The 27,538-nt window shown below is 41.6% G+C and overlaps 1 long non-coding RNA gene across 1 annotated transcript; it reads left to right on the top strand.

Moving 5' to 3' along the window:
• Window positions 1–26,871, top strand: LOC129834278 (uncharacterized). The gene is made up of 2 exons (XR_008756231.1): window positions 1–355; window positions 24,772–26,871. It is a non-coding gene; the product is annotated as an uncharacterized LOC129834278 (long non-coding RNA).
• The last annotated feature ends 667 nt before the right edge of the window (window positions 26,872–27,538 follow it).

The raw sequence follows: 27,538 nt of genomic DNA, 5'->3' as shown, positions 1-27,538 counted from the left end.
AGCGCAATTATCATAACATAGGTTGTAGTACGGCTTTTTACTGGATTGGCTTCCTCATTGATTTGACCCACACACCACTACGGATTGTAACATGCTGTAAAATGATTGGCCACCCAGTCCTGGCACTCAGTGTGTGTGTGTGTTGGTGTAGGGTCTCCCTACTCCAGGCCTCCAATTACAAGCCAAACGCCTCATCTGGAACACAGGCCAAAACACCTGTTCACAACAGCTGCTGAGATCTTGAGGGAACATTTTTGTGTTTGTGTCCTGAAGACACATGTCTGAGGCCAGAGCTAATACCTAGACATACTGAACGCAAAGACATGCACATATCCATGCGTTCATCTGACTTTGGGTAAGTAGAAAAAGACAAACTGGCAAAATCTCGCACCATCCCTGAAAAGTCTGAAAGGTGGTATCACTAACTTGTCCGTGATCAGGCTTTTGTCGAGCCAGGTAAGATGAGGTGAAATGAGGATGACTTTGTTCTGACAAGCCCGTAAAGAGATGAATTCTAGAGACTTTATTTTCAACTCACTACAGTTTATGACGTCAAAAAATGCTTTTCTTAGAACTCTACATTTCTAAAATACATTTCAAAATGTGACTCTTTGATTTTGTCTTTGTGTTCTGTTAATCAGAGGTATGAAGCAGAGAACAGAGAGTGTGCAGAGGAGAAAAAGAAAGAGAGATAGAGAGAGAGAGCAAACAGACCGTCAGAGAGCTAGGGCATTTAATAATAATCTGTCTCCGACGGCAACGGCAACGTTGGACGGTGAAAAGCTGATTGATGTGCTATGAGATCATTACAATAATTAAACACTCAGATGCTCTTATCAAATGGTGTTTAATTTGACGCAGCGTTATGATGCGTAATGGGAGAGACAAAGCGTGTGTGTTAGCCAACCTTCATTTAGACTAATTGAATAGCACACTGTCAAGCCAAACGCTGTTAAAATCAGCAAACAGGCTAACAGATTAGCGAAGCGCTACAGAAAGCATCTCGCTTCCGCCCTCCAACACATCAATAACACTTCCGCTGTGTCAAACTTAACACTTACGACAGCTGGAGTGTGTCTGTGTGTGTGTGTGTGTGTATGTTTGTGTGTGTGTTACCTACCACAGCAGTAGCTGAGGCTTCCTGTCAAAACTCTTTTAACGTCATCTCGTATTTCTCTCTCTCTCTCTCTCTCTCTCTCTTTAACACATACATCCATCTCTTTATCCTGATCCCTCCATCTATCACCAAGCTGATAAATATGTGTCCACCGCTAATGGCAAACTGTCTCCCAGCCAAACCCCTCTGTGGGTGGCTACAGCTCTTCCACATTGATTAAAGTATACAGCGGGTGTTCTATCTACATCCTCTTTGTAGTGATTTGTGTTATACCCGGATCCTTTCAGCTGAAAGTTTTTGTAGACGTTTACTTGGCATTTTTCCCTTTTTTTCTCCCAGTTGGTGTAGATATTCCCAAAAACTATCCTAAATATTTCCTACAAATATTTACCCTCATTCTATTCAGTGATAGGATGTAACAGACTAAAGATTTTAAATGTACTGTTTCACGCAGTTAGACACTTTGTGACCCACAAGGTTCTATGTATTTTTAATGTGTGTAGGCTGTGGGCTCCGCCCCGGTCGCTGGCTAGCCCCACCCAGTCATTTCCTGGTAAAATAGAAATCTTTGGTAACTAGAAAACTGGTCATAATTTAAAAGCCCAGGGTCTACAGTGCATTCGGGAAAAGTATTCAGACCCCTTGAATTTTTCCACATTTTGTTACGTTACAGCCTTTTTTCTTCCTCATCAATCTACACACGATACCTGGTAATGACATAACAAAAACGATTTTTTATAAATAAAAAAATGAAATATCACATTTATATAAGTATTCAGACCCTATACTCAGTACTTTGTTGAAGCACCTTTGGCAGCGATTACAGCCTTGAGTCTTCTTGGTTTTTCAACACACCACATTTGTTTTTCAACACATCTCCATTGTGTCTAAGGGCTATTTGACCAAGAAGGAGAGTGATGGAATGCTGCATCAGATGACCTGGCCTCCACAATCACCCGACCTCAACCCAATTGAGATGTTTTGGGATGAGTTGGACCGCAGAGTGAAGGACACGCAACCAACAAGTGCTCAGCATATGTGGGAACTCCTTCAAGACTGCTGGAAAAGCATTCCAGGTGAAGTTGGTTGAGAGAATGCCAAGAGTGTTTATAGTTGTCATCAAGGCAAAGGGTGGCTACTTTGAAGAATATAAAATATAAAATATAGTTTGATTTTCTTAACACTTTTTTGATTACTACATGATTCCATATGTGTTATTTCATAGTGTTGATGTCTTCACTATTATTCTACATTGTAGAAAATAGTAAAAATGAAGAAAAATCCATGAACGAGTAGATGTGTCAAATTTTTGACTGGTACTCTAAATCTTCAGCCTTGTAGACGAACACACTACAAGGGCCTAAAATGTATATTACATTACATGGATATGTACACCTAAATAAAGTCCTACAACGATTTATGTGTATTTTTATAATGATCTACTTTGTGTCATATGCATTATTTGACATGAGGAACACTGCCCAGATTCACAAAACCTTCTTAAGAAGTAATTTCTTCTTAACTAACAAAATATTCCCTTAACTATAGACTTAAGAAGAAAGTGAAGCAAAGTTGCTTTTCCTCCAAAAAGGTTTTTGGAAATGTTTTTGCAGTATTTCTCATGTTTCTCCTTAAGCAAAAAGTTAAGCAGAAATTAAATTCTTGAAAATCAAGTTATTGAAAATGTTATTGCGCTATTTCTTATGTTTCTCCTTACGCAAAAAGTTAAAACAAAATTTGATTTTTGAAAATACATTTATTGGAAATGGGACTGAACTCAATAGAACATTTACTTTTATTGTAAGACAAAGGCATTGTTGTTGCTCAACTACTAAAACAGAGACAGAGTTTTCTTATACATTTGAGTTAATTATTAAATTAAATAACATTTAGATTAGATTTTTATTCATTTTAGGGAATTTTGGTTTGGTGTCTTTATGCCAGCTGATTTATTTGTGAATACACAATTCTTTGCATGACATTCCCTTGTTTTTCTACTACCGACGAGAGCATTTTTTTTACAGGGTTTCTCAGAGTTAACCTTGGTGGTGTTGTCAGCAGATGTCTGTGAAGAAGCAGAGTGGAGGGCAATTTCCCCGGGGCTCCAAACTCTTCTGTGTTGGGCTGGGATGGTCTCGGCTGGACTAGGCTGGGGAGAGAGGCAATGAGGTGGGCAGAGGGACAGTAATGATGTGCAATATTCTTTCCAGTTGTTGACAGTATGGGGACATGTTCTCTGAAATACACTAACATACAGTACATTTTTGACAGAATGGGTTTCAATAATATGGTATACTCCCTGGGAAACAGTGACAAGTGTTAGTCCTGGCTAAAATAAATAAAGTGTTACAATTAGGTAATGGGAGTATACTATTTGTATTTATTATGAATCCCCACCCCCAGCTACACTTCCTGTGGTCCGGCAAAATGAAGGCAGTTATACAATTTCAAAAACATTACAATACATTCCTAAAAGATTTCACAACATATTAAGTGTGTGCCCTCAGGCCCCTACTCTACTACCACATATCTACATCACAAAATCCATGTGAATGTGTGTGTATATAGTGCATATGTTATCATCTGTTTGTGTTGGTTCATAGTCCCCACTGTTCCATAAGGTGTATTTTTATCTGTTTTTTTTTATCTAATTTTACTGGTTGCATGAGTTACTTGATGTGTAATAGAGTTCCATATAGTCAGGGATCTATGTAGTACTGTGCCATAATCTGTTCTGGACTTGGGGACTGTGAAGAGACCTCTGGTGGCATGTCTTGTGGGGTATGCATGGGTGTCCGAGCTGTGTGCCAGTAGTTCAAACAGACAGCTTGGTGCATTCAACATGTCAATACCTCTCACAAATACAAGTAGTGATGGAGTCAATCTCTCCTCTACTTTGAGCCAGGAGAGATTGACATGCATATTATTAATGTTAGCTCCGTGTACAGTGCCTTGCAAAAGTATTCATCCCCCTTATTTGGACTTCATGTAATGGATGTAACGGATGTGAAATGGCTAGCTAGTTAGCGGGTACGCGCTAGTAGCATTTCAATCAGTTACGTCACTTGCTCTGAGACTTTAAGTAGGGTTGCCCCTTGCTCTGCAAGAGCCGCGGCCTTTATGGAGCGATGGGTAACGATGCTTCGTGGGCGACCGTTGTTGATGTGTGCAGAAGGTCCCAGGTTCGCGCCCGTGTCGGGGCGAGGGGACGACGTAAAGTTTATACTGTTACATGGACATACACAAAATAGTCCAAATTGGTGAAGTGAAATTTAAAAAAATACTAATTTAAAAAATATATAAAAAAGAATAATCGGAAAAGTGGTGCGTGTAAAGGTATTCACCCCCTTTGCTCTGAAGCCCCTAATTAAGATCTGGTGCAACCAATTACCTTCAAAGTCACATCATTTGTTATTTAAAGTACACCTATGTGCAATCTAAGTGTCACATGATCTGTCACATGATCTCAGTATATATACACCTGTTCTGAAAGGCCCCAGAGTCTGCAACATCACTATGCAAGCGGCACCACCAAGCAAGCTGCACCATTAAGACCAAGGAGCTCTCCAAACAGGTCAGGCACAAAGTTGTGGAGAAGTATAGATCAGGGTTGAGTTATAAAAAATATCCAAAATGTTGAACATTCCACGGAGCACCATTAAATCCATAATTAAAAAATGGAAAGGATATGGCACCACAGCAAACCTGCCAAGAGAGGGCCGCCCACCAAAACTAAAGGACCAGGCAAGAAGGGCATTAATCAAAGAGACCAAAGATAACCCTGAAGGAGCTGCAAAGCTCCACAGCGGAGATTGGAGTATCTGTCCATAGGACAACTTTAAGCCATACACTCCACAGAGCTGGGCTTTACGGAAGAGTGCCCAGAAAAAAGCCATTGCTTAACTTCTCTAGGATAGGGTGCAGCAGTTTCACTTTTGGATAAATAGCGTGCCCAATTTCAACTTCCTTCTACTCATCCCCAGAATATAAGATATGCATATTATTAGTAGATTTGGATATAAAACACTGACGTTTCTAAAACTGTTTGAATCATGTCTGTGAGTATCACAGAACTTATGTAGCAGGCAAAACCCCGAGGACTAACCATTCAGAATTTTTTTTTTTTGAGGTCACCGTCTGTTCAATGAGTTTTCATTGGGATACTAGATTTCTAATCAACCTGTTTGCAGTTCCTATCGCTTCCACTGGATGTCACCAGTCTTTGGAAATATATTTATTAAAGGCTAAAGGTTATTCCTTTGTGCAATGAAGAAGAACGGCCATCTGGAATCAGTGTAACGTTATGTGCACTGTTTGAGAGTTGCGCAAGACTAGAAAAGTATTGTTCGTTTGTTGTCCTCCTGTATTGAAAACAGATAGACCCGTCTTCAATTTGATCGATTATTAACGTTTACAAATACCTTAACCTGTTTGGGCTCAAGGGGCAGTATTGAGTAGCCAGATAAAAGGTGCCCATTTCAAAAAGGCCTCGCACTCAATTCTTGCTCGTACAATATGCATATTATTATTACTATTGGATAGAAAACACTCTCTAGTTTCTAAAACCGTTTGAATTATATCTGTGGGTGAAACAGAACTGGACTTTTTCCTATGTGTATGTCAGAATGCAGAATTTTGCTGGCTGTTCTGAGACCTGTGTATTAATTTGCCTGTCCTCTATTGGTTGAGATGCACTGCATACGCCTTCCCCTGGGTGTCAGCGAATAGGGAGACTTGAAATGGAGTTTCTACGTAGTTCCCAAAGGTTATAAATTGCTTGGAACCGAAGTGTCCCATCTTTCCACTCTTCGCTCTGACGCAGGGAGGGTCTTGGCATGTCATTTTAGAAGCTCCCGTTTTAGCTCCTAGATATATCCGGCTCTGTTTTTATTTGATATAGGTGTTGAAGACATCGTAATGTTGTTATTTTAAACCGAATTATATCAGTTTATGTCAGTATATTGCGATTTTCGGGTATTTATTAACGTGACGTTTTAGGAAGTTGGGTATCTCTGGCCCACATGGCTATTGTTTAATGCTAATTGCAACGTTGAAGACGACGTTCTCCAACCCAGCAACGATTCTTTTGGACAAAGGACACCTATCCCAAGATTCTGATGGAAGCTCAGCTAATAGTAAGAACTATTTATGCTGATAATTCATTGTTCTGCTGGAAAAAGTAAAATGCATAAGACGCCATTACTTGCAGTGTAGCCTTGCTTTATCGCACCCTGTATTGCGCAGTAACGTTAATTTAAAAAATGTAATTCAGCGATTGCATTAAGAACTAATTTGTCTTTCAATTGCTGTCCAACCTGTATTTTTTTAGTCAAGTTTATGAATAGTTTTCGATAAGAATAGTTGCCTTTCCAAGATGGCGCCGGACAGATTGCTTGAGATTTTGGACACTATTCTCATTGTATAAGCACGATTTGTGCCGCTAAATATGCACATTTTCGAACAAACTCTATATGCATTGTGTAATATGATGTTACAGGACTGTCATCTGAAGAATTCTGAGAAGGTTAGTGAAACAATGAATATATTTTGGTGGTTTATACGTTATCGCTATTTTTGCCTTGAATCAATGCTGTTGTTATGTTTGCTATTGTGCTAAGCTAATATAACGCTATATTGTGTTTTCGCTGTAAAACACTTGATAAATCGGAAATATTGTCTGGAATCACAAGATGCCTGTCTTTCAATTGCTGTACACTATGTATTTTTCAGAAATGTTTTATGATGAGTATTTAGCTATTTGGCGTTGGTGTCTGTAATTTTTCTGTCTGCTTTCGGTGCAATTTCTGACTGTAGCTGCAATGTAAACTATGATTTATACCTGAAATATGCACATTTTTCTAACAAAACATATGCTATACAATAAATATGTTATCAGACTGTCATCTGATGAAGTTGTTTCTTGGTTAGTGGCTATTTATATCTTTATTTGGTCGAATTTGTGATAGCTACTGATGGAGTAAAAAACTGATGGAGTAAAAAAAGTGGTGTCTTTTGCTAACGTGGTTAGCTAATAGATTTACATATTGTGTCTTCCCTGTAAAACATTTAAAAAATCGGACATGTTGGCTTGATTCACAAGATGTGTACCTTTCATCTGGTGTCTTGGACTTGTTAATGTGTGAAAGTTAAATAGTTAAAAAATATATATTTTGAATTTCGCGCCCTGCACTTTGAGCTGGATGTTGTCATAAGTGTACCGACATCGGGCTTGCAGCCTGAAGAAGTTAATGAATGAAACACTGAACAAAACAACAAAATCAACGAACGAAACGTGAAGCTATACAAATAGTGCAGACAGGCAACTAAACATAGACAAGATCCCACCAACACAAAAGAGAAACGGCTGCCTAAATATGATCCCCAATCAGAGACAACGATAAACAGCTGCCTCTGATTGGGAACCATATCAGACCACCATAGACATACAAATACACCTAGATAACCCACCCAAGTCACCATCACGCCCCAACCAACACAAAGAAAAAACAGCTTACTATGTTCAGGACGTGACAGCAACAGACTATGATCGATAATGTCAAAAGCCGCATTGAAGTCTAACAAAACAGCCCCCACAATTTTTTTTATCATCAATTTCTCTCAGCAATCAACAGTCATTTGTGTAAGTGCTGTGCTTGTTACATGTCCTTCACTATAAGTGTGGTGAAAGTCTGTTGTCAATTTGTTTTCTGTAAAAATACATTTAATTAAAAAAAGTTTACCAAGGGTTGGTAACAGGCTTGGTCGGCTATTTAAGCCAGTAAAGGGGGCTTTACTATCCTTAGGTAGGTGAATGAATTTTGCTTCCCTCCAGGCCTGAGGGCACACACTTTCTAGTTGGCTTAAATTGAAGATATGGAGTGGCAATATCGTCCCCAATTATCCTCAGTCATTTTCCATCCAAGTTGTTAGACCCCGGTGGTTTTTCATTGTTGATAGGTGTGAGGTTGTGAATTTCAGTTCTATAAATGATGGAAGTAGCGCAGTGAATGCTGCTCCACTGTATCTGGTACAATGCTCACTCATTTTCTCCCTCTTATTCTCTCTTCCTCCTCTCCTTCTCTTTCAAAAACCATGGTAATGCAGTATATGATGTGTTGACCTCATTCCATCCTAACCCTCCTCCCCTCTCTCCTCTCTCTGTGTTTCTCTCCACCTCTCTCCCTGTGCTATTCTTGGCTCTGTGGTCCAAAGCTAGGGGCTCTAAATGGGTCCTGTCCTGCTTCTGTCCTCGCCCTCTGGGTGACCATGGAGACAGATGGTCCTGCCCTGGGTGGAGATGTAGGATAATGGGCAGACTGGTGATGTCACTGGGGCTCTAATGCACATCTTAAACGTACGATGTGACTTGTTATGTGTCTTTTTTGCTTTCATGTAAGCGGTTGGCTAGCTGGGCCAAACAAATGTCGTTTGTCGGAAATAGTTTGAACAGAATGCCCCAGAGGCACAGTGAAAGGATTTGGTTCTGTTTGAAAGTTTTTAGATTATGTCTGAACTCGATTGTCCTGCCATGCGTGACTCAGCTGAGGCCATGCAGATGTCTGCTAAGGATGTGTGTGTAGGCAGCAGTGGATCTCACACACACAAACACAGATGCACACAAGTAGGCATGCAAGCACGCACACACACACACACACACACACACACACACACACACACACACACACACACACACACACACACACACACACACACACCCAACCCCCCCCCCCCCCCCCCCCCCACACACACACACACTCAAGCTGTGACATTTAAACTCTTGTCAGGACCGAGATTTCATGAGATATCTCATCCCGTCCCTTACAATAGCTGACCTTTTAGATGAGGCTCTGGGTCACCATGTCAACCCAAACAAAAATCATATTAAACACAAAAGCTAAAAAGGGCATTCCGTGAATGGATTGGGAGGATTTGGCAAAGAGCAAAATTGGCAAATTTTCCATCCCCGTGTCGAGCATGGGAGATTAGAAAATCATTAAGGCCTGTGATCATTGGGAATCCTGTTATCTGCGGATTAAGAGAGGGATACGGAGGGATGAAAAGAGGGATAGAGGGATGAATAGAGGGATATGATAGCTGGGGACTGGTTGTCATCGGGCAGACGTTTGGAACAGAATCACAACTGTTGTTGGAGAGCGATTCTGTAGCCAATCTACAATTTCACCGGTTTCTGTCTCGTTTCAATACTTTTCCAGGCTGTTCATCCAGGAATGACATTTACATAACAATACAGATTAACAATGTTGCTACCAAATTACCACAGAGAAATTCGGCCTGAAGTATCATAGGTGGTTTCTAACCATTTCTTAGGATTTTTCTCCATAATAGGAATGTCTTGAGTTTGCCCTAAATGATACAGGCTTGGGCAAAACTGTTCTCTGTTGAATATGAGCCTTTGAAAAACCCACTCTGGAAATGCATTTTAATCATATCATAATTGAAAAGATGGAGGCTTGGATGAGGAATGTCACTGTTCTGATAACGATGCAGCAATCATTGTTGGTTTTCCCGAGAAGTAGCAGTAAGGATTCCATATGCGCCCATGGGAGAATTCCATTGTAGCCATGACAGTAAGCAGGAAGGCTCTCGCTGGTGAATGGGGCAACGGCAGACGGCACTCGCACCCATAATTAATCTTTCTCCACCTCTATGTCCCTTCGTCTCCACATCCCACTGTTCCTCCCTCTATCCACCCACCCACCCGCCCACCATTGTCTCTCTCTCTTTCGAGCTCCATCGTTTCCCGAGGTGAAAGTGTATCATTTTGAGCGTGGGTTCTGAATGCTGAATGGCACCTCTCGACGGGAGAAATAGTTGTTCAACCAAGCTTTTATGACTTGAAGATAAGCATAAATGTAAGTATGGAGACAGAATAGACATTTTATTACTGGTTAGTTCATCCATCTTTTGTGTTCAAACCTCCCCGCTGCGCTCCATCCCTGGAGGGAGTCTCCCATTGTTAGGTAGAAGATAGGCCTTCTGTGTGACTATTTCAGGTTGTTGGAGAAGAATAGACTGTCACGGTATCCTCAATACTCATCTCCTCAGTTCGTTAATCGCCCGTCAGTGAGGGAGGCTGTAGATTCGTTTCAAATAGGAACCTCTCACTGAGCCTCTCTGAGGAGCTCCAAAAACAGATTTGATCATTGTTCAAGTCAAACGGGATTAATTCAACGGGTTCAGTTTAACTTAGAGTTGTTTTTTTGGTTCCTCTTGTAACATGTGTTACCATGAAAGCTTTAAGTTAATATTTTATTCAATATTGCCCCATACTAAAAGGAATCTTGCTATATGAGCCACGTTACAATTCCCACCAAATGGGTGTTAGAAGTGGGATGACAGCACGAGGCCATCGGCACGCACGGCCGGATGTGTGAGGGGGGCCATGAGGACGTGCCTTACCGTTCAAAGAGAGCAGTGTATCAGTCCTCTCTATATACTGTAAGCCATGTTACAATTCCCACCAATTGGGTTAACCCAATTGGCACGATGCATGGTATGTTTGCTTTTCACGCCAACAACCCAAGTTTGTTTAAACCCAATGTTTAAATTGTCCTTAGTAAATCTAAATCATGTTTCTGTATCAATATAGATTTATTTCCTTTTTTTCCCAAGCAAAAATCACCTAAATCCGTCTGTAGTAATTTGATAGATGAGACCTTTATTTGAAGGCAGGTTTCTCTATACAAAATAACAAGTTATCCAAACATACCATCAGAGGGTGGGGGGGACCTGTATCAGTGACTTTGACCAGATAGACAGATCTTCTGCAGAGATATACAATACCAGTCAAAAGTTTGGACACATCTACTCATTCAAGGGTTTTTCTTTATTTATACTATGTTCTACACCGTAGAATAACAGTGAAAACATCAAAACTACGAAATAACACATATGGAATCCTGTAGTATCCTGTGTTTTCGATTCTTCAAAGTAGTTCACTCCGCGGTCCAACTCATCCCAAACCATCTCAATTGGGTTGAGGTCGGGTGATTGTGGAGAACAGGTCATCTGATACAGCACTCCATCACTCTCCTTCTTGGTCAAATAGCCCTTACACAGCCTGGAGGTGTGTTGGGTCATTGTCCTGTTGAAAACCAAATGATAACCCCACTAAACGCAAACCAGATGGGATGACGTATCGATGCAGAATGCTGTGGTAGCCATGCTGGTTAAGTGTACCTTGAATTCTAAATAAATCACTGACAGTGTCACCAGAAAAGCACCATCACACCCCCTCCTCCATGCTTCATGGTGGGAACCACATGTGGAGAGATCATCCGTTCACCTACTCTGTGTCTCACAAAGACACGGCGGTTGGAACCAAACATCTCAAAATTGGACTCATCAGACCAAAGGACAGATTTCCACCGGTCTAATGTCCATTGCTCGTGTTTCTTGACCCAAGCAAGTGTCTTCTTCTTATTGATGTCCTTTAGAAGTGGTTTCTTTTCAGCAATTCATCTATGAAGGCCTGATTCACACAGTCTCCTCTGAACTGTTGATGTTGAGATGTGTCTGTTACTTGAACTCTGTGAAGCATTTATTTCGGCTGCAATTTCTGAGGCTGGTAATGAACTTCCCCATAATATCTAATGAACTTATCCTCTGCAACAGAGGTAACTCTGGGTCATCCTTTCCTGTGGCGGTCCTCAAGAGAGCCAGTTTCATCATAGCGCTTGATGGTTTTTGCAAACTGCACTTGAAGAAACTTTTGAAGTTCTTGAAATTATGCGCACTGACTGACCTCCATGTCTTAAAGTAATGATGGACTGTCATTTCTCTTTGCTTATTTGAGCTGTTCTTGCCATAATATGGACTTGGTCTTTTACCAAATAGGGCTATCTTCTGTTTACCACCGCTACCTTGTCACAACACAACTGATTGGCTCAAACGCATTAAGAAGGAAAGAAATTCCACAAATGAACTTTTAAGAAGGCACAACTGTTAACTGATATGCATTCCAGGTGACTAACCCATGAAGCTGGTTGAGAGAATGCCAAGAGGGGGCAGCAGGTAACCTAGTGGTTAGAGCGTTGGACTAGTAACAGAAAGGTTGCAGGGTGGAATCCCCGAGCTGACAATGTAAAAATCTGTCGTTCGGCCTCTGAACGAGGCAGTTAACCCACTGTTCCTAGGCTGTCATTGAAAATAAGAATTTGTTCATAACTGACTTGCCTAGTTAAATAAAGGTAAAGAAAAAAAAGAGTATGCAAAGCTGTCATCAAGGCAAATGGTCGATACTTTGGCTCCAGGTCATCTATAAGTCTTTGCTAGGTAAAGCTCTGCCTTATCTCCGATCACTGGTCAGCATAGCAACACCCACCCGTAGCACGTGCTCCAGCAGGTATATCTCACTGGTCATCCCCAAAGCCAACACCTCCTTTGGCCACCTTTCCTTCCAGTTCTCTGCTGCCAGTGACTGTATCGAATTGCATAAACCACTGAAGTTGGAGACTTATATCTCCCTCACTAGCTTTAAGCATCAGCTGTTAGAGCAGCTCACCGATCGCTGCAGCTGTACACAGCCCATCTGTAAATAGCCCATCCAACCAACTACCTACCTCATCCCCATATTTGGTTTTGTTTTTCTGCTCTTTTGCACAACAGTATTTCTACTTGCACATCCTCATCTGCACGTATATCGCTCCTGTTTAAATTGCTAAATTGTAATAACTTCACCACTATCGGCCTATTTATTGCCTTACCTCCCCACCTCATTTGCACACACTGTATACAGATTTTTCTATTGTGTTATTGACTGTACGATTGTTTATCCCATGTATAACTCTGTTGTTTGTGTCGCACTGCTTTGCTTTATCTTGTCCAGGTCGCAGTTGTAAATGAGAACTTGTTCTCAACTGGCCTACCTGGTTAAATAAAGGTGAAATAAATAAAATACACTTTGAAGAATCTCAAATATAAAATATATTTCAAAAATGTAACACTTTTTTCATTCCAACATGATTCCATATGTGTGATTTCAAAGTTTTGTTGTCTTCACTATTATTCTACACTGTAGAAAATAGTCAAAAGAAAGGAAAACCCTTGAATGAGTAGGTGTGTCCAAACTTTTGACTGGTACTGTAGGCCCCCATGTATTCGTTTAAGATTGGATTTTTCTATACAACGTATCAGATGACTGTGTACAAAACGGAAACCACCTTCTTTTTTTGCATATAAAATTATGCCAAAGGTATACAAAGTCTTCCACCGGTATAAATACTTCATAGAACTGCAATACAGAATTTTGATTCTCTCTGAATCTACACAGAGATGTGTGTATTCCCCCGAAAGTAGTTATTTGAATACAGTTTTCTGTGGATACATAATATTAAGTTATGCATATCCTTGGAGGGTGATTTTGACCAGATAGACAGATTACCTGCAGAAATGGAGCACCTTGTGTAGTCACGTATGGTTATAACTGGTTATAGATAGGTATGAATGTGTTCAGAATCGTAATTACCTTACATACTGTATATGCTAAGTTGCAGTCAAAACAGCTCATAGAAGTCTGTCAGTGTTATGAATACTTGGTATAACTGTAATACAAAAAACAGCTACCCTCTGAATTTACACTTTGTGCTGTAGTCATGTGTATAATCCTAAAAACTCTGTATTCTACAGGAAATGTTACAGAAATACCAGAATTCCTACAATATCCTACAATATTCAATATGTGCAAATTGTTATGGTATTTGGGTTGCTCTAACATTTGATTTACAGTGACATTAAGGATTTGACCATGCTTTTTAAAGTATCATGCCACAGGCCCTACCACTCTCATTGTTTCACTAGCAGCAATGCTAATGCCGGCTGTGGGGTCAGAAAAATAAAGAAACTTACGCCATATTGTTGGTCATTGTCTCTCAGGATCAATGGATGAATCAATTTATGTCAATTTAAGAATATTCCACATGTTGGTGTATAACCACTTTTATTTCTCTAAAATGTTGTTTGCTTACATCCCTGTTAGTGAGCCTTTCTCCATTGCCAAGAGAATCCATCCACCTGAAAGGTGTGGCATATCAAGAAGCTGATTAAACAGCATGATCATTACACTGGTTTACCATGTGCTGGGAACAATAAAATGCCACTAGAAGGTGCAGTTTTATCTCACAACACAATGCCACAGATGTCTCAAGTTTTGAAGGAGCGTGCAATTGGCATGCTGACGGCAGGAATGTCCACCAGAGCTGTTGACAGAGAATGTAATGTTAATTTCTCTACCAACGTTGTTTTAGAGAATTTGGCAGTACGTCCAACCGATCTCACAACTACAGACCAATTGTAATCCCGTCAGTCCATCCACATCCGGCATTTTCAACTGCAGGATCGTCTGAAACCAGCCACCCAGACAGCCGATGAAACAGTGGGTTTGCAAAACGGAAGAATTTTTGCACAAGCTGTCAGAAGCTGACTCAGGGAAGCTTATCTGCGTGCTCGTCGTCCTCACCAGGGTCTTGACCTGACTTCAGTTTGGTGTCGTAACCGACTTCAGTGGGCAAAATGCTCATCTTCGATGGCCACTGGCACGCTGGAGATGTGTGCTCTTCACGGATCAATCGTGGTTTCAACTGTACCGGGAAGATATCAGACAGCGTGTATGGTGTTGTGGGGGGGGGGGGGGGGGGGGGGTTGCTGAGTGCCCCATGGTGGCGGTGGGGTTATGGTTTGGGCAGGCATAAGCTATGGACAATGAACACAATTGCATTTTATTGATGGCAATTTGAATGCACAGAGATACCGTGACGAGATCCTGAGGCCCATTGATGTGCCATTCATCTTCCGCCATCACCTCATGTTTCAGCATGATGTGGCAAGGTTCTGTACACAATTCCTGGAAGCTGAAAATGTCCCAGTTCTTCCATGGCCTGCATACACATCAGACATGTCACCCATTGAGCATGTTTGGGATGCTTTGGATCAACGTGTGCAACTGAGTATTCTAGTTCCCACCAATATCCAGCAACTTTGCACAGAAGGCAGAGGAGTGGGACAACATTCCACAAGCCACAATCAACAGCTCGGAATACTCTATGCAAAGGAGGTGCCACACTGCATGAGGCAAATGGTCGTCATTCCAGATACTGACTGATCCACAACCCTACCTTTTTTAAAAAGGTATCTGTGACCAACAGATGCATGTCTGTATTCCCAGTCATGTGAAATCTATAGATTAGGGCCTAATGCATGAATTTATATTGGCACATTTTCTTATATGAACTGTAACTCAGTAAACATTTTGTAATTGTTGCATGTTGCATTTATATTTTAATTCAGTGTACTTCAACATTCTCAAAAATGAAATTATACTACAATCAAATAATGATAAATCAGCATTTTAGTAATATGTGGATTATATTAGTTTTACAGAATATGCTAATTAAGTGTAATTTTGCAAAAATAACTGTGATTTGGTTATCGTTTAATTCAGATAACATTATTTACATGTGTAATGATGTTTTGCTAAGAATTGAGTCGATATTTTGCTATGATTGTTGCTTTTCTAATAGTTTCTTCTTGGGGTCAAAATGACCCTAGTTCTAGTCCCAATCCATGTATATAAAATATGTTGGTAGTATGAGGGTTAAGGATGCCGGTATGGGTGTGGTTGGAGGCGTGGCCAAACCTACAGGTGTCAAACCTACAGGTGCCAAACATACAGGTGCCAAACCTACAGGTGCCAAGCCTACAGGTGCCAAACCTACAGGTGCCAAAACTGCAGGTGGCATCCGGGGTAGGCCGTCATTTTAAATAAGAACTTGTTCTTAACTGACTTGCCTAGTTAAATAAATAAATAAATGAAAAATAAATAAATACATTTAGGCTGAAAAAATAGAAATTTAAGTCATCTTCTCCTATATTGCAAACTTTTTTTTTTGTTGGAAAATATACATGAAATAGTTCTGAGCCACCTTGAATTTATATTGAATTTATGTTGGATTATGGACTTTATTACCTTTTGTGTTTTTAGAGGGTTTTTCAATTATATGTTTTATATCAATCTTTTGTTGATTTGCCTATCAATTTACGAGATGGTCAGTTTGGAATATCTGCAAGTCTGACAGTATAGGAGTGTTTGGGAAATGTACAGTGCCTGCGGAAAGTATTGAGACTCCTTGACTTTTTCCACATTTGTTAAATTATGGATCTTATTCTAAAATAGATTTTTTTTTAAATCCCTGAAGAAATCTACACGCAATACTAATTTGATTTGCTATGAGACTCCAAATTGAGCTCAGGTGCATCCTGTTTCTGTCTGCTTGAGATGTTTCTACAACTTGATTGGAGTCCACCTAAAATGGACTAAATTCAATTGATTGGACATGATTTGGAAAGGCCTATCTATAAAAGGTCCCACAGTTGGCAGTGTATGTCAGAGCAAAAACCAAGCCATGGGGTTGAAGGAATTGTCCTTAGAGCTCCGAGACAGTGTTGAGGCACAGATCTGGGGAAGGGTACCAACAAATGTCTGCGGCATTGAAGGTCCCCAAGAACACAGTGGCCTCCATCATTCTGAAATGGAAGAAGTTTGGAAGCACCAAGACTCTTCCTAGAGCTGGCTGCCTGGCCAAACTGAACAATCAGTGGAGAAGGGCCTTGGTCAGGGAGGTGACCAAGAACCTGATGGTCACTCTGACAGAGCTCCAGAGTTCCTCTGTGGAGATGGGAGAACCTTCCAGAAGGACAACTAGAGTTGTCCAATCAGGCCTTTATGGTCGAGTGGCCAGACGGAAGCCATTCCTCAGTAAAAGGAACATGAAAGCCCGCTTGGAGTTTGCCAAAAGGCACCTAAAGGCTCAATATTCTCTAGTCTGATGAAAACAAGATTGAACTCTTTGGCCTGAATGCCAAGCGTCATGTCTGGAGGAAACCTGGCACCATCCCTACAGTGAAGCATGGTGGTGGCAGCATCATGCTGTGGGGAGGTTTTTCAGTGGCAGGGACTGGGAGACTAGACAGGATCGAGGCAAAGATGAATGGAGCAAAGTACAGAAAGATCCATGATGAAAACCTGCGTCAGAGTGCTCAGGACCTCCGACTGGTGGTGTAAGTTCACCTTCCAACAGGACAAAGACCTTGTGCACACAGCCAAGACAATGATGGAGGTGTTTCGGGACAAGTTTCAATGTCCTTGAGTGGCCCAGACAGATTCCAGACTTCAACCCAATCGAATATCACTGGAGAGACCTGAAAATAGCTGTGCAACTCTCACCATATATCCTGGCATAGCTGGAAAGGATCTTCAGAGAAGAATGGGAGAAACTCCCCAAATACAGGTGTGCCAAGCTTGTAGTGTCCTACTCAAGTCTGAATACTTATGTAAATGTGATATTTCAGTTAAAAATGTTCTATAAATTAGCAAAAAATAAATAATTAAAAACTGTTCTTTGTTAGTATGGGATATTGTGTGTTGATTGATAAAGAAAAAACAAAGAATTGAAACAATTTCAGAAGAAGGCTGTAACTCAACAAAATGTGAGAAAAGTCAAGAGGTCTGAATACTTTCCAAAGGTACTGTGTGTGAAACACTGTATCTGTCTAGCCCACCACTCTTCGCTAGGTTGTGGGTTCACGGTGGACACACGTGTGTGGTGTTTCGTTTAGTTTATTTGATCATTTTAAACAAGGTACACATTACAAAAGTATGCACTTGATTCAGAATCATAGAGGAAAAATACAAAAACGTCAACAACTTATTTCCATGGTGGTCCTTGTCCACAATAGCATTTGGCATGTGTGGCAGGATAAAAAAAACAGAAGCTGAAATGGCAGGTCAATTTTGTTATATAATGACATAAAAACACACCAACATATACATACTATCCACAAAGGAACACTATTTGGTCATCATCAATGGGCTAGAAGGGATTGCTCACAGAGGCACACTATCCATTAAGCAGGATTTCACCCTTCTTTCTGAAGCTACTCAGAGTGGGAATTGTTTTGACAGAGGCAGACTATTCCACTCAGAGGCTCCTGAATATAAACAAATACCATTCCCTGTCAGGCTTCTGAATCTATGCTCACTCACATTTGCTATCCTAGCTCTAGTGTTGCGGTTGTGTGAATTTCTAACATGGGGAAAGTAGTCAGACAAATACCTAGGAGCTGCCCCATGGATTAAAAACGGACTCCTACCAATATGAGTACATGAGATTCAACGCCACCCTAATCAGCTTGATCTGGGCTATCTGAGGGGTATACTACGAAGCAGGTTCAATGAGTTAGCCAGCTAACTTGTCTAAATATTCTTACGTAACTTTTATTTTTAAGAAAGATAAGCTTGAAATGGAAATTATCTAGTTGCGTTAATAACCAAAACACATATCTGAGTTTAGCTTTCTTAATGAACCAGAAAAAGTGTGGTTATTTCTGGTTGTTTATCAGCTACTTGGCTAACTCGTTGATCCTATTTTGTATGTGGGAGGGTCTACAGACAATCAAGGACTACAAAGGGAAAACCAGCCACATCGCGGACGTGTCGACTGTTGTGAATTTTTATTCTAAAAATATTTAGATTTTACCCCTTTTTCGTGGTATCCAATTGGTAGTTACAGTCTTGTCCCATTGCTTCAACTCCCATAGGGACTCAGGAGAGGGAAAGGTGTGCGTCCTCCGAAACACAACCCAGCCACGCCTCACTGCTTCCTGACACATAACCCAGGACCCGCATAACCCAGAACTCAGTCACACCAACATGTCGGAGGAAACACTGTACACCTGGCGACCATGTCAGCGTGAAATGCACCCGGCCTGTCACAGGAGTCGCTAGAGCGCGATGGGACAAGAACATCCCTGCCAGCCAACCTCTCCCCTAACCCGGATGACCCTGGGCCAATTGTGAGCCGCCTCATGGGTCTCCCGGTCGCGGCCAGCTGCAACAGAGCCTTGACTCGAACCATGATCTCTAGCACTGCGATGCAGTGCCTGAGAACACTGCGCCACTCGGGAGGCCCCATTGCTGTGAATTGTTAGATACTACTGCACTGTTGGAGCGAGGAACACAAGCATTTCGCTACACCCGCAACAACATCTGCTAAATATGTCTATGTGACCAATACAATTTGACTTGATTTGATTTAGTATACCCCTCTGAAACTTGCTTTTTAGTAGATTAGTTAAGCCTTCAAACCAGGAAGTACTAGCATAGTCAAAATGACATTGGATTAGCGCATTAGCTGGCACTTTCTTTGAATCTTTGCCCAACAGCTTAGAATTCCTAGCCAAGAGCTTGGTCCTGGCAGTGACCTTACCTAGTACCTTAGCGGCCATTTTCCCCCAGGTTGCTCAAGTTGCCATCTACTGTACATCTAGTGTACAAGTATTTAACTGCTGTTTTGGCTGTGAGTACCTATCCTGCTAGCTGTACCCTGAGGTGCAGAGATAACTCGTTGTCTATGAGCCATGCAATGACGTTTAGTGAGCTTCGCACTCAGTATACTCTCCAGTGTGGTTTGTTTTTTGTGAAACACCAGAAGTGCCAAATCATCTGCATAACGAAACGGGTGACATGAGCAAGCATCCTTCAGACCATTTAGAAAACATAGCATTGATCAAAGAGCTCACTGGTCTCAGGCTTTCACCAATGTATGCTGAAATGTAGGAGGACGAGAAAGCAGAGGAAGGTGTGTGCATTTTAAACTGCTTGCCTGCTGTAAAAGACAGAGCTGATGAGCCCCTAGTGTCCCCCCCTACCCCTATACCTCTCATTTCCACTCCTCCTTTTCCCCCCCTCTCATTCTGTCCTTCCCCAGCAATCTCACACTGACAACTCTCTGCTGACATGGGCAAGTTTGCAGAGAAAGGCTGTGTGTGTGTGTGTGCATGTTGTTACTGATGTCTTGTTGTGGTTTCCTGGATGCTATCTGGCCCTGAATACACAAAGGGAGACTGTTTTTCATTGTGAATACTAAGTAGGTCTTTGGGAGGTGGAGAGAGTAACATATTTATAGTATCACCAACCTCTGCTATGTTCAGACCCAACCAACACATACACCATTACCCTAGCCAGCGCTGATTTGGTTTTCGAACATATGTCATTCAAGAGACGCCACTACATTAGAGAGTAGGCTATGTTCAGTATGTAAGTAGCACGTTTTGTTTCGCATATCTCTTATTGAATTCGAGACACTACTGTAACTTCCATTCTAAGTCTCCTCTGTTCTTTGTGTCTTTTTAAACATTCGAGAGCAGGCTAGGCTGTGTTCGGTATATAAGTCACATCGCCACATCTCTCTGCTCCTTCTCTGAACCCTCATTAGTGCGCAATAAAATCCAACCATCCTTGGCCCATTATAGTAGTAGCATCACAGATGAAACATTGATCTCCTTTTAGGACTTTGTTTCTGCTGGTACACATTTATTGATCTGTCTCTCTTCATAGCACAGCAATGATTACAAGGTAAACAAGCAGCTCCGCGGCACCGTAATGATGGAAATGTTGTTGTTTGGAGGATAACGAAGGCAGATGTCCCACTGAGCCACATTTGGCTGGTTGAGGCGAGAGGCCTCACTCTTACACATGGGAAAGGGGTTACCTAGTCAGTTGCATACCTGAAAGCATTCAACTGAAATATGTTTAAGCCAACCCCCATGAATTAGGGGGGTCCAGGGGGCTGCCTTAAACAACGTCATCGGCGCCCGGGGAGCAGTTGTTTTTGGGGGTTAACTGCCTTTCTCAAGGGCGGAACGGACCTTTCAGAACGGACCTTTCGACCTTTCAGTTACTGGCTCAATGCTCTTAGCCGCTAGGCTAACTGCTGCACTTTCTAAATGTGCATATGCTCTAAATACTGTTCTCCATTCTTTCTCTATCTCTCTTGCACCCTCCTCTCCTCTCTCTGAGGATGCTGGTATATTTACCAAAGGACCTGATCAAAGACAGAGGCCTCAGCCATGAAGGGTTCCCAATTAGCCTGAGCATGACTCAGAATATTCTCTCTCTCTCTCTAGCTCTCTCTCTCTCTCTCGCTCTCGCTCTCGCTCTCTCTCCTGAGCGATCATTTGTTTTCTAGTTATTCAAGTCATATGCTTGGTTGAACACTAAAAAGACTGAGGATGTGGCAAATTGGAGGAGGGAACGCATAAGAAAGAAACATGAAGGGAAATGATGTTTATTCACAACAAGATGGAAGAGACAGGAGAAAGAAGGAACACGGCTTTCAGTTGCGTTGCTGTGCCTGTTTCGTTTGTAGAGTGATCTAAAAATGTTTTAGTTTGAGCTGAGAGTTGATGTTGAATAAGATTCAAAGTCAAAGTTTGGGGAGAGGATATTTGTACAGCTAATAACTTCACTGACCACGTTTACATTATTCAGGATACTCAAGTATTCTGTTTTGTGAGTTGACGCATAGAAACATCATATCCCGTTTACATTAACCCAGTTAGGAGAAACCCAGATAAGATGCCTGGGTTATGCTGGTCTAAAATGGGATACTGTGGCAGGTAAACATCTTGCCCCATTTCCTGTTGTTTTTAGGGTCTGCGCAGGCTCAGTTTCACATATCATGGGTGTTGTGTGATGATGTTTTCATCTGATTGTCAAAGAAATCACTTCAAAAAGTGCACTTCCTGTGCAGTTCGATCCACCATAATAATTCCATCATAATTTTGCAAACTATAATTAATTTACTATAATTTAATACTGGCTTTTTTTCACCCCTAATTTAGACAGATTTCTGCTTGTAATTTCCGACATTTGGTAGGCCATTTGTTTGTCAACTACAGTTTGATACATGCAACTTCTCTTCTGTCATAACTTGTTGCCCCAGAACACTAAATAAAGTAGAGCTCACCAGAATAATGCCTTACATCGATAGAATGAATGCATTAGTAATCTAGTTAACACCGGTAAAGTTTTCTGTTTCGTTTAGGGACCGGGGAGAAAATGCAATCACTCCAAAACAGTGGAAAGATTGGTCCTGTGCAAAATGTCATGGTTTTAAGGAAATGGAAAGCTGAGAAAACAACGAAACACATTTCCGATACGACTTCAGTTCTTCTTGGGTACATATTGTATGTGGTTGAAATACTGTCTGCTTGCATAGCAGTGTCAAAGATAACACATTACACGCCCATTCGCATTATCTCAAGAGATGCTGTAAGATATCATTTTCATCCACTCCTGTTCCAGAGACAAAATTAACCTTTGCTGTATAAGTTCACTGCAAGAAATGCATAATTCTGCAGGAGTTAATATTCTGTGTCCATATTTCAGTTACTATTCCATTTAACCCATACAGTATACTTCAATGAGGGATTTCATGGATACAGGGATACTAATGAGCGGGATATCAAAGTTGCATGTAAACAGCTTTTCCCAAATAACACCTTAAGGGGGATATGAGCTACTTTCTGGAATACTGTGTTAATGTAAACGTGGCCATTGACTGAGGCTTTAGAGAAATACACTCTGCTTCCACTGTACCTCCTCCCACCATGCAGCCACGGCCACCTATTGCTTCTTCTATTACATAAGCTACAAGATCATCTAACCGACGGTCAACTCCATCATCTTGTTTCCCCTTCTACTGTTCCCTCGGAAGGGTCCACCTACGATCATCAATCTCCCGTGCACCCCCTCCTTTCCTACTTCATGAATTGTCAGTCGAAAAGTATTTGTGTGGTATTCAGTTCACCAGCACACATCTACATAATGGAGGCTTGTCCGCGTTCTAGGTGTGTTTTGTGTTCTAGGTTTATCTTCTAGTACCATAGTTCTGCCTCGATTCCTTTTTTCTAACAGGAGTCACATGTTCAGGTTCTAGATCTATTCATGTTCTAGGACCGTTTATGTTCTAGTAGTGTTCATGTCCTAGGTTTGTTGTTCTAGGTGCCAGAGTTCTAGGTCTGTTCTCTCTCTGAGCCAGTTGAATTTTTATTAGTATTACTATTGTTTTATTTACCTTTGTTTCAACAGGGAAATCATATTGAAACTAAGGTCTCTTTTGCAAATGAGCCCTGCACAATGCAAAACGAACACATCAATAGGCAGGTATAGATAAACCCACATTAAGTTAAATAAAGTTTATAATAAAACATATTTTAGAGATGATTCTAAAATATAATCTCTCTTGCACCCTAACGGCTGATTTACTTACATCTGTAGACACCAAAGGAGTCTCCAGAGTGAACCAACCATGTGAGTGGATTTGACAACTAATCTTAACGGTGAAGCTAGGTAAATTGGAAGCTTGTGGAGCAGGACTTTGTCAACAAAAAGAGCGCCATCGTGTGATCTACGTGACATTAGAGATCACTTTAAAGATGTATACTGTAGATCACTATCTGAGTGCGAGGGTAATGATGCGCCGCAAATGGGACTCGTCCCAAACTCATTCTCTCCCCCTGTCTCCTGGAACAACCCCGTGGACATTCTCACACACAGAGATGCCAGGCAATACAAACGCGGTCTGAATAACCAGCTACTGACCATTGGAAACATCGATACTGTTATTTTGTTTTCCATCAGTAGGTCATAGGATGAGTCAGAAAGAGTGCCCTATTATTAAGATCAGACCCAAAAGTAGTGCACTAAAATATAGGGAAGAGGGGTTCATTTCAGAATTTAAAAATAAAGATCAAATAGACCTGTTTGTTTTTCTATTCGTGTAGCAAACAGCTGGAGGCAGGGCTTTCTCCTATAGATCTCCATTTTTATGGAATGGTCTGCCTACCCATGTGAGAGACGCAGACTCGGTCTCAACCTTTAAGTCTTTACTGAAGACTTGTCTCTTCAGTAGGTCATATGATTGAGTGTAGTCTGGCCCAGGAGTGTGAAGGTGAACGGAAAGGCTCTGGAGCAACGAACCGCCCTTGCTGTCTCTGCCTGGCCGGTTCCCCTCTCTCCACTGGGATTCTCTACCTCTAACGCTATTACAGGGGCTGAGTCACTGGCTTACTGGTGCTCTTTCATGCCGTCCCTAGGAGGGGTGCGTCACTTGAGTGGGTTGTGTTACTGACGTGATCTTCCTGTCTGGGTTGGCGCCCCCCCTTGGTTTGTGCTGTGGTGGAGATCTTTGTGGGCTGTACTCGGCATTGTCTCAGGATTGTAAGTTGGTGGTTGAAGATATCCCTCTAGTGGTGCGGGGGCTGTGCTTTGGCAAAGTGGGTGGGGTTATATCCTTCCTGTTTGGCCCTGTCCGCGGGTATCATCGGATGGGGCCACAGTGTCTCCTGACCCCTGCTGTCTCAGGCTCCAGTATTTATGCTGCAGTAGTTTGTGTCGGGGGGCTAGGGTCAGTTGGTTATATCTGGAGTACTTCTCCTGTCTTATCCAGTGTCCTGTGTGAATTTAAGTATGCTCTCTCTAATTCTCGTTCTCTTTCTTTCTCTCTCTCGGAGGACCTGAGCCCTAGGACCATACGTCAGGACTACCGGGCATGATGACTCCTTGCTGTCCCCAGTCCACCTGGCCTTGCTGCTGTTCCAGTTTCAACTGTTCTGCCTGCGGTTATGGAACCCCTACCTGTCCCAGACCTGCTGTTTTCAACTCTTAATGATCGGCTATGAAAAGCCAACTGACATTTATTCCTGATTATTATTTGACCATGCTTGTCATTTATGAACATTTTGAACATCTTGGCTCTCTCTAATTCTCTCCTTCTCTCTTTCTTTCTCTCTCTCAGAGGACCTGAGCCCTAGGACCATACGTCAGGACTACCGGGCATGATGACTCCTTGCTGTCCCCAGTCCACCTGGCCTTGCTGCTGTTCCAGTTTAAACTGTTCTGCCTGCAGTTATGGAACCCCTACCTGTCCCAGACCTGCTGTTTTCAACTCTTAATGATCGGCTATGAAAAGCCAACTGACATTTATTCCTGATTATTATTTGACCATGCTTGTCATTTATGAACATTTTGAACATCTTGGCCATGTTCTGTTATAATCTCCACCCGGCACAGCCAGAAGAGGACTGGCCACTCCTCATAGCCTGGTTCCTCTCTAGGTTTCTTCCTAGGTTTTGGCCTTTCTAGGGAGTTTTTCCTAGCCACCATGCTTCTACACCTGCATTGCTTGCTGTTTGGGGTTTTAGGCTGGGTTTCTGTACAGCACTTCGAGATATTAGCTGATGTACGAAGGGCTATATAAAATAAACTTGATTGATTGATAGATAGATAGATAGATAGACCAGGGATGGGGAACTTTGGTGGGGGTGGGGGCCACAGAAAATCTGAAGTCATCTTGAGGGGCGACGGTGACTCACGGTTCTGCATACCCTCACATGCAGTCAGAGCCGGCCTTAGCCTTTTGGGGGGCCCTAAGTGACATTTTGTTGCTGTCCCCATCTTGACAGCAGCGATAAACATTTCGTTTTTTTTAGTTAATCTCCGCAGCTCTATAGATTTTGCCATGGCGCGTAAAGAAAATGTTGAAATGTTATGACTCATTTCATGCAATTCTTAAAAAACAAAGATATTCTTCAGTAAAAAGGTTCTATATCAGTTTTAGAGAGCTTTGGAGATTATAACACAAGTAAGGGTGACGTTTAACTCACGTAACTCAGTGGAGATTGAAGCAATATCCAGAGTTAACCATCCCTGAGACCGGGTCTCGTATGTCAATAAGTTAACAATGAAGTAAGGTACGCCGGAAGTTTATGCAGGAAGGCTTTATCAACAAAAAGAGTGCAATGCATCGATCTATGAAATTTCAAAGAAGGCCAGACTACTATCCGATGCAGAATGCAGTGATGTGTACTGAATCTATCATCCGTAATAAAGCATAGTGTGTCTAATGGCTTCAATACAGTGGCAGTTGCATTCATATAGACAATACCCCATAGTCTATAACCGGTATGAATGTCGACTGCATTATTTGTTTTCTGCTATTTAATGAAAGGTGTGACATATTCCTGTAAAATAAGCCCATTTTAATTATTAATTTCTTAAACTAATCAACATTATTTTTGAAAGAGTTTTTTGTCAATCCAGATGCCCAGATATTTATGACTGGGGCCACGATCAATGAGGGCACCATCCAATATACATATGTATAATTCATCAGATACATTTTCAGTTCAGCAAAGGCTTTCTGCAAAGCAATGAAAGCATACTGAAGCTCCAAAAAGAGCTTGGTCAACCATGCATACACAACAGTGTCGTCTGCATACAGGTGTATGAAAAAAAGAATTGCAGATAGACCAACATTGTTTATATAGACAGTAAAGAGTACAGAACCTAAAATCGATTCCTGTGGGACACCTTTCTTAATATAAAGGAAACCTAACTTAACACCACTAGAGAAAAACAGTATTTAGAAAGTATCCAGGCTGCCATTTGATTAACGATTTTACCATTTGTGGAGAGGGAGCCCATGGGCCACCATCCAAATCCTATAGCACCCAAGATGATTGTCAGTGTCAAACCCTGATTAGTTTCACCTGCCCTCATTATTGTCTCCTCCCCCTCCAGCTGTCTCTTATTTCCCAAGTGTATTTATCCCTGTGTTTCCTGTCTCCCTGTGCCAGTTCGTCTTGTATGTTAGTCAAGTCTACCAGCGTGTTTTTACGTACTCCTTTTGCTGTTCTCTTTTTGATTGTCCTCCTGGTTTTGACCCCTGTCTGACTCAGGACTTCTTTCCCACCTGCCTGATCATCCCGCCTGGCCAGACCTTGATTCTGCCTGCCTTTCGGTACCTTTTGAACTCTGAACTGGTTTTGACCCGTTTGCCTGTCCACGACCATTCTCTTGTCTTCCCCTATTGGATTAATAAATGTTGTGACTCCAACCCATCTGCCTCCTGTGCCTCTGGGTCTCGCCTTGTGTCATGACAGTCAGATTGCGAATGTGTCAATGACTCCGCAATCAGGGTAGCAGAAAGCTGCAGCAAGAAAGGATCAAGCAAATAATTTTGTTTTTAGGGTCAATCTCTCCCCATCTCCGTCTCTCTCTCTTATTAATGTCTCTCTCATTCTCTCTCTCTCTCATTTCTTTCTCTCTGTCCTGCCCCCAAGGAGAAAGTTGTTGAAATGAAAATAAAGATGAACTAGAATTTGACTGATTTTCCAAACAAGCCAACTTGAGGCTGGGAGAAGGAAGAGCATTTAACTGATTGACCAGTGTCAATTATACCACAGTTTATTTCACATAAAAACCTTGCAGAGATAAAATGCTAATTAAAAGCATCAGCAATCAGCTACCGCCATCAGATTGGTTAGTTGTGTGACTGACAGCAGGTAAGAATTGGCAAATCAACACAGTCTGAATCCGCTGTTGTATAATAGAGGTATAGAACTAAAGATTCCTTTATTGGCCCCATACTGTTCAACACTCGAAACGTTGTCTGTAAGTGATGGACATGCTGTGCGGCGTTCTATTCCTCTGTAATTGAATACATCTGCTCTGTCTGTCCGATGACAGAGAGCTGAAGAAAAGAGATGGAGTGAATTACAGAA

Source organism: Salvelinus fontinalis, chromosome 35 (assembly GCF_029448725.1).
Source record: "Salvelinus fontinalis isolate EN_2023a chromosome 35, ASM2944872v1, whole genome shotgun sequence".
NCBI lineage: Eukaryota > Metazoa > Chordata > Actinopteri > Salmoniformes > Salmonidae > Salvelinus > Salvelinus fontinalis.
Note: the sequence above shows the minus strand (reverse complement) of the source record. Positions and strands in the feature narration are given on the sequence as shown.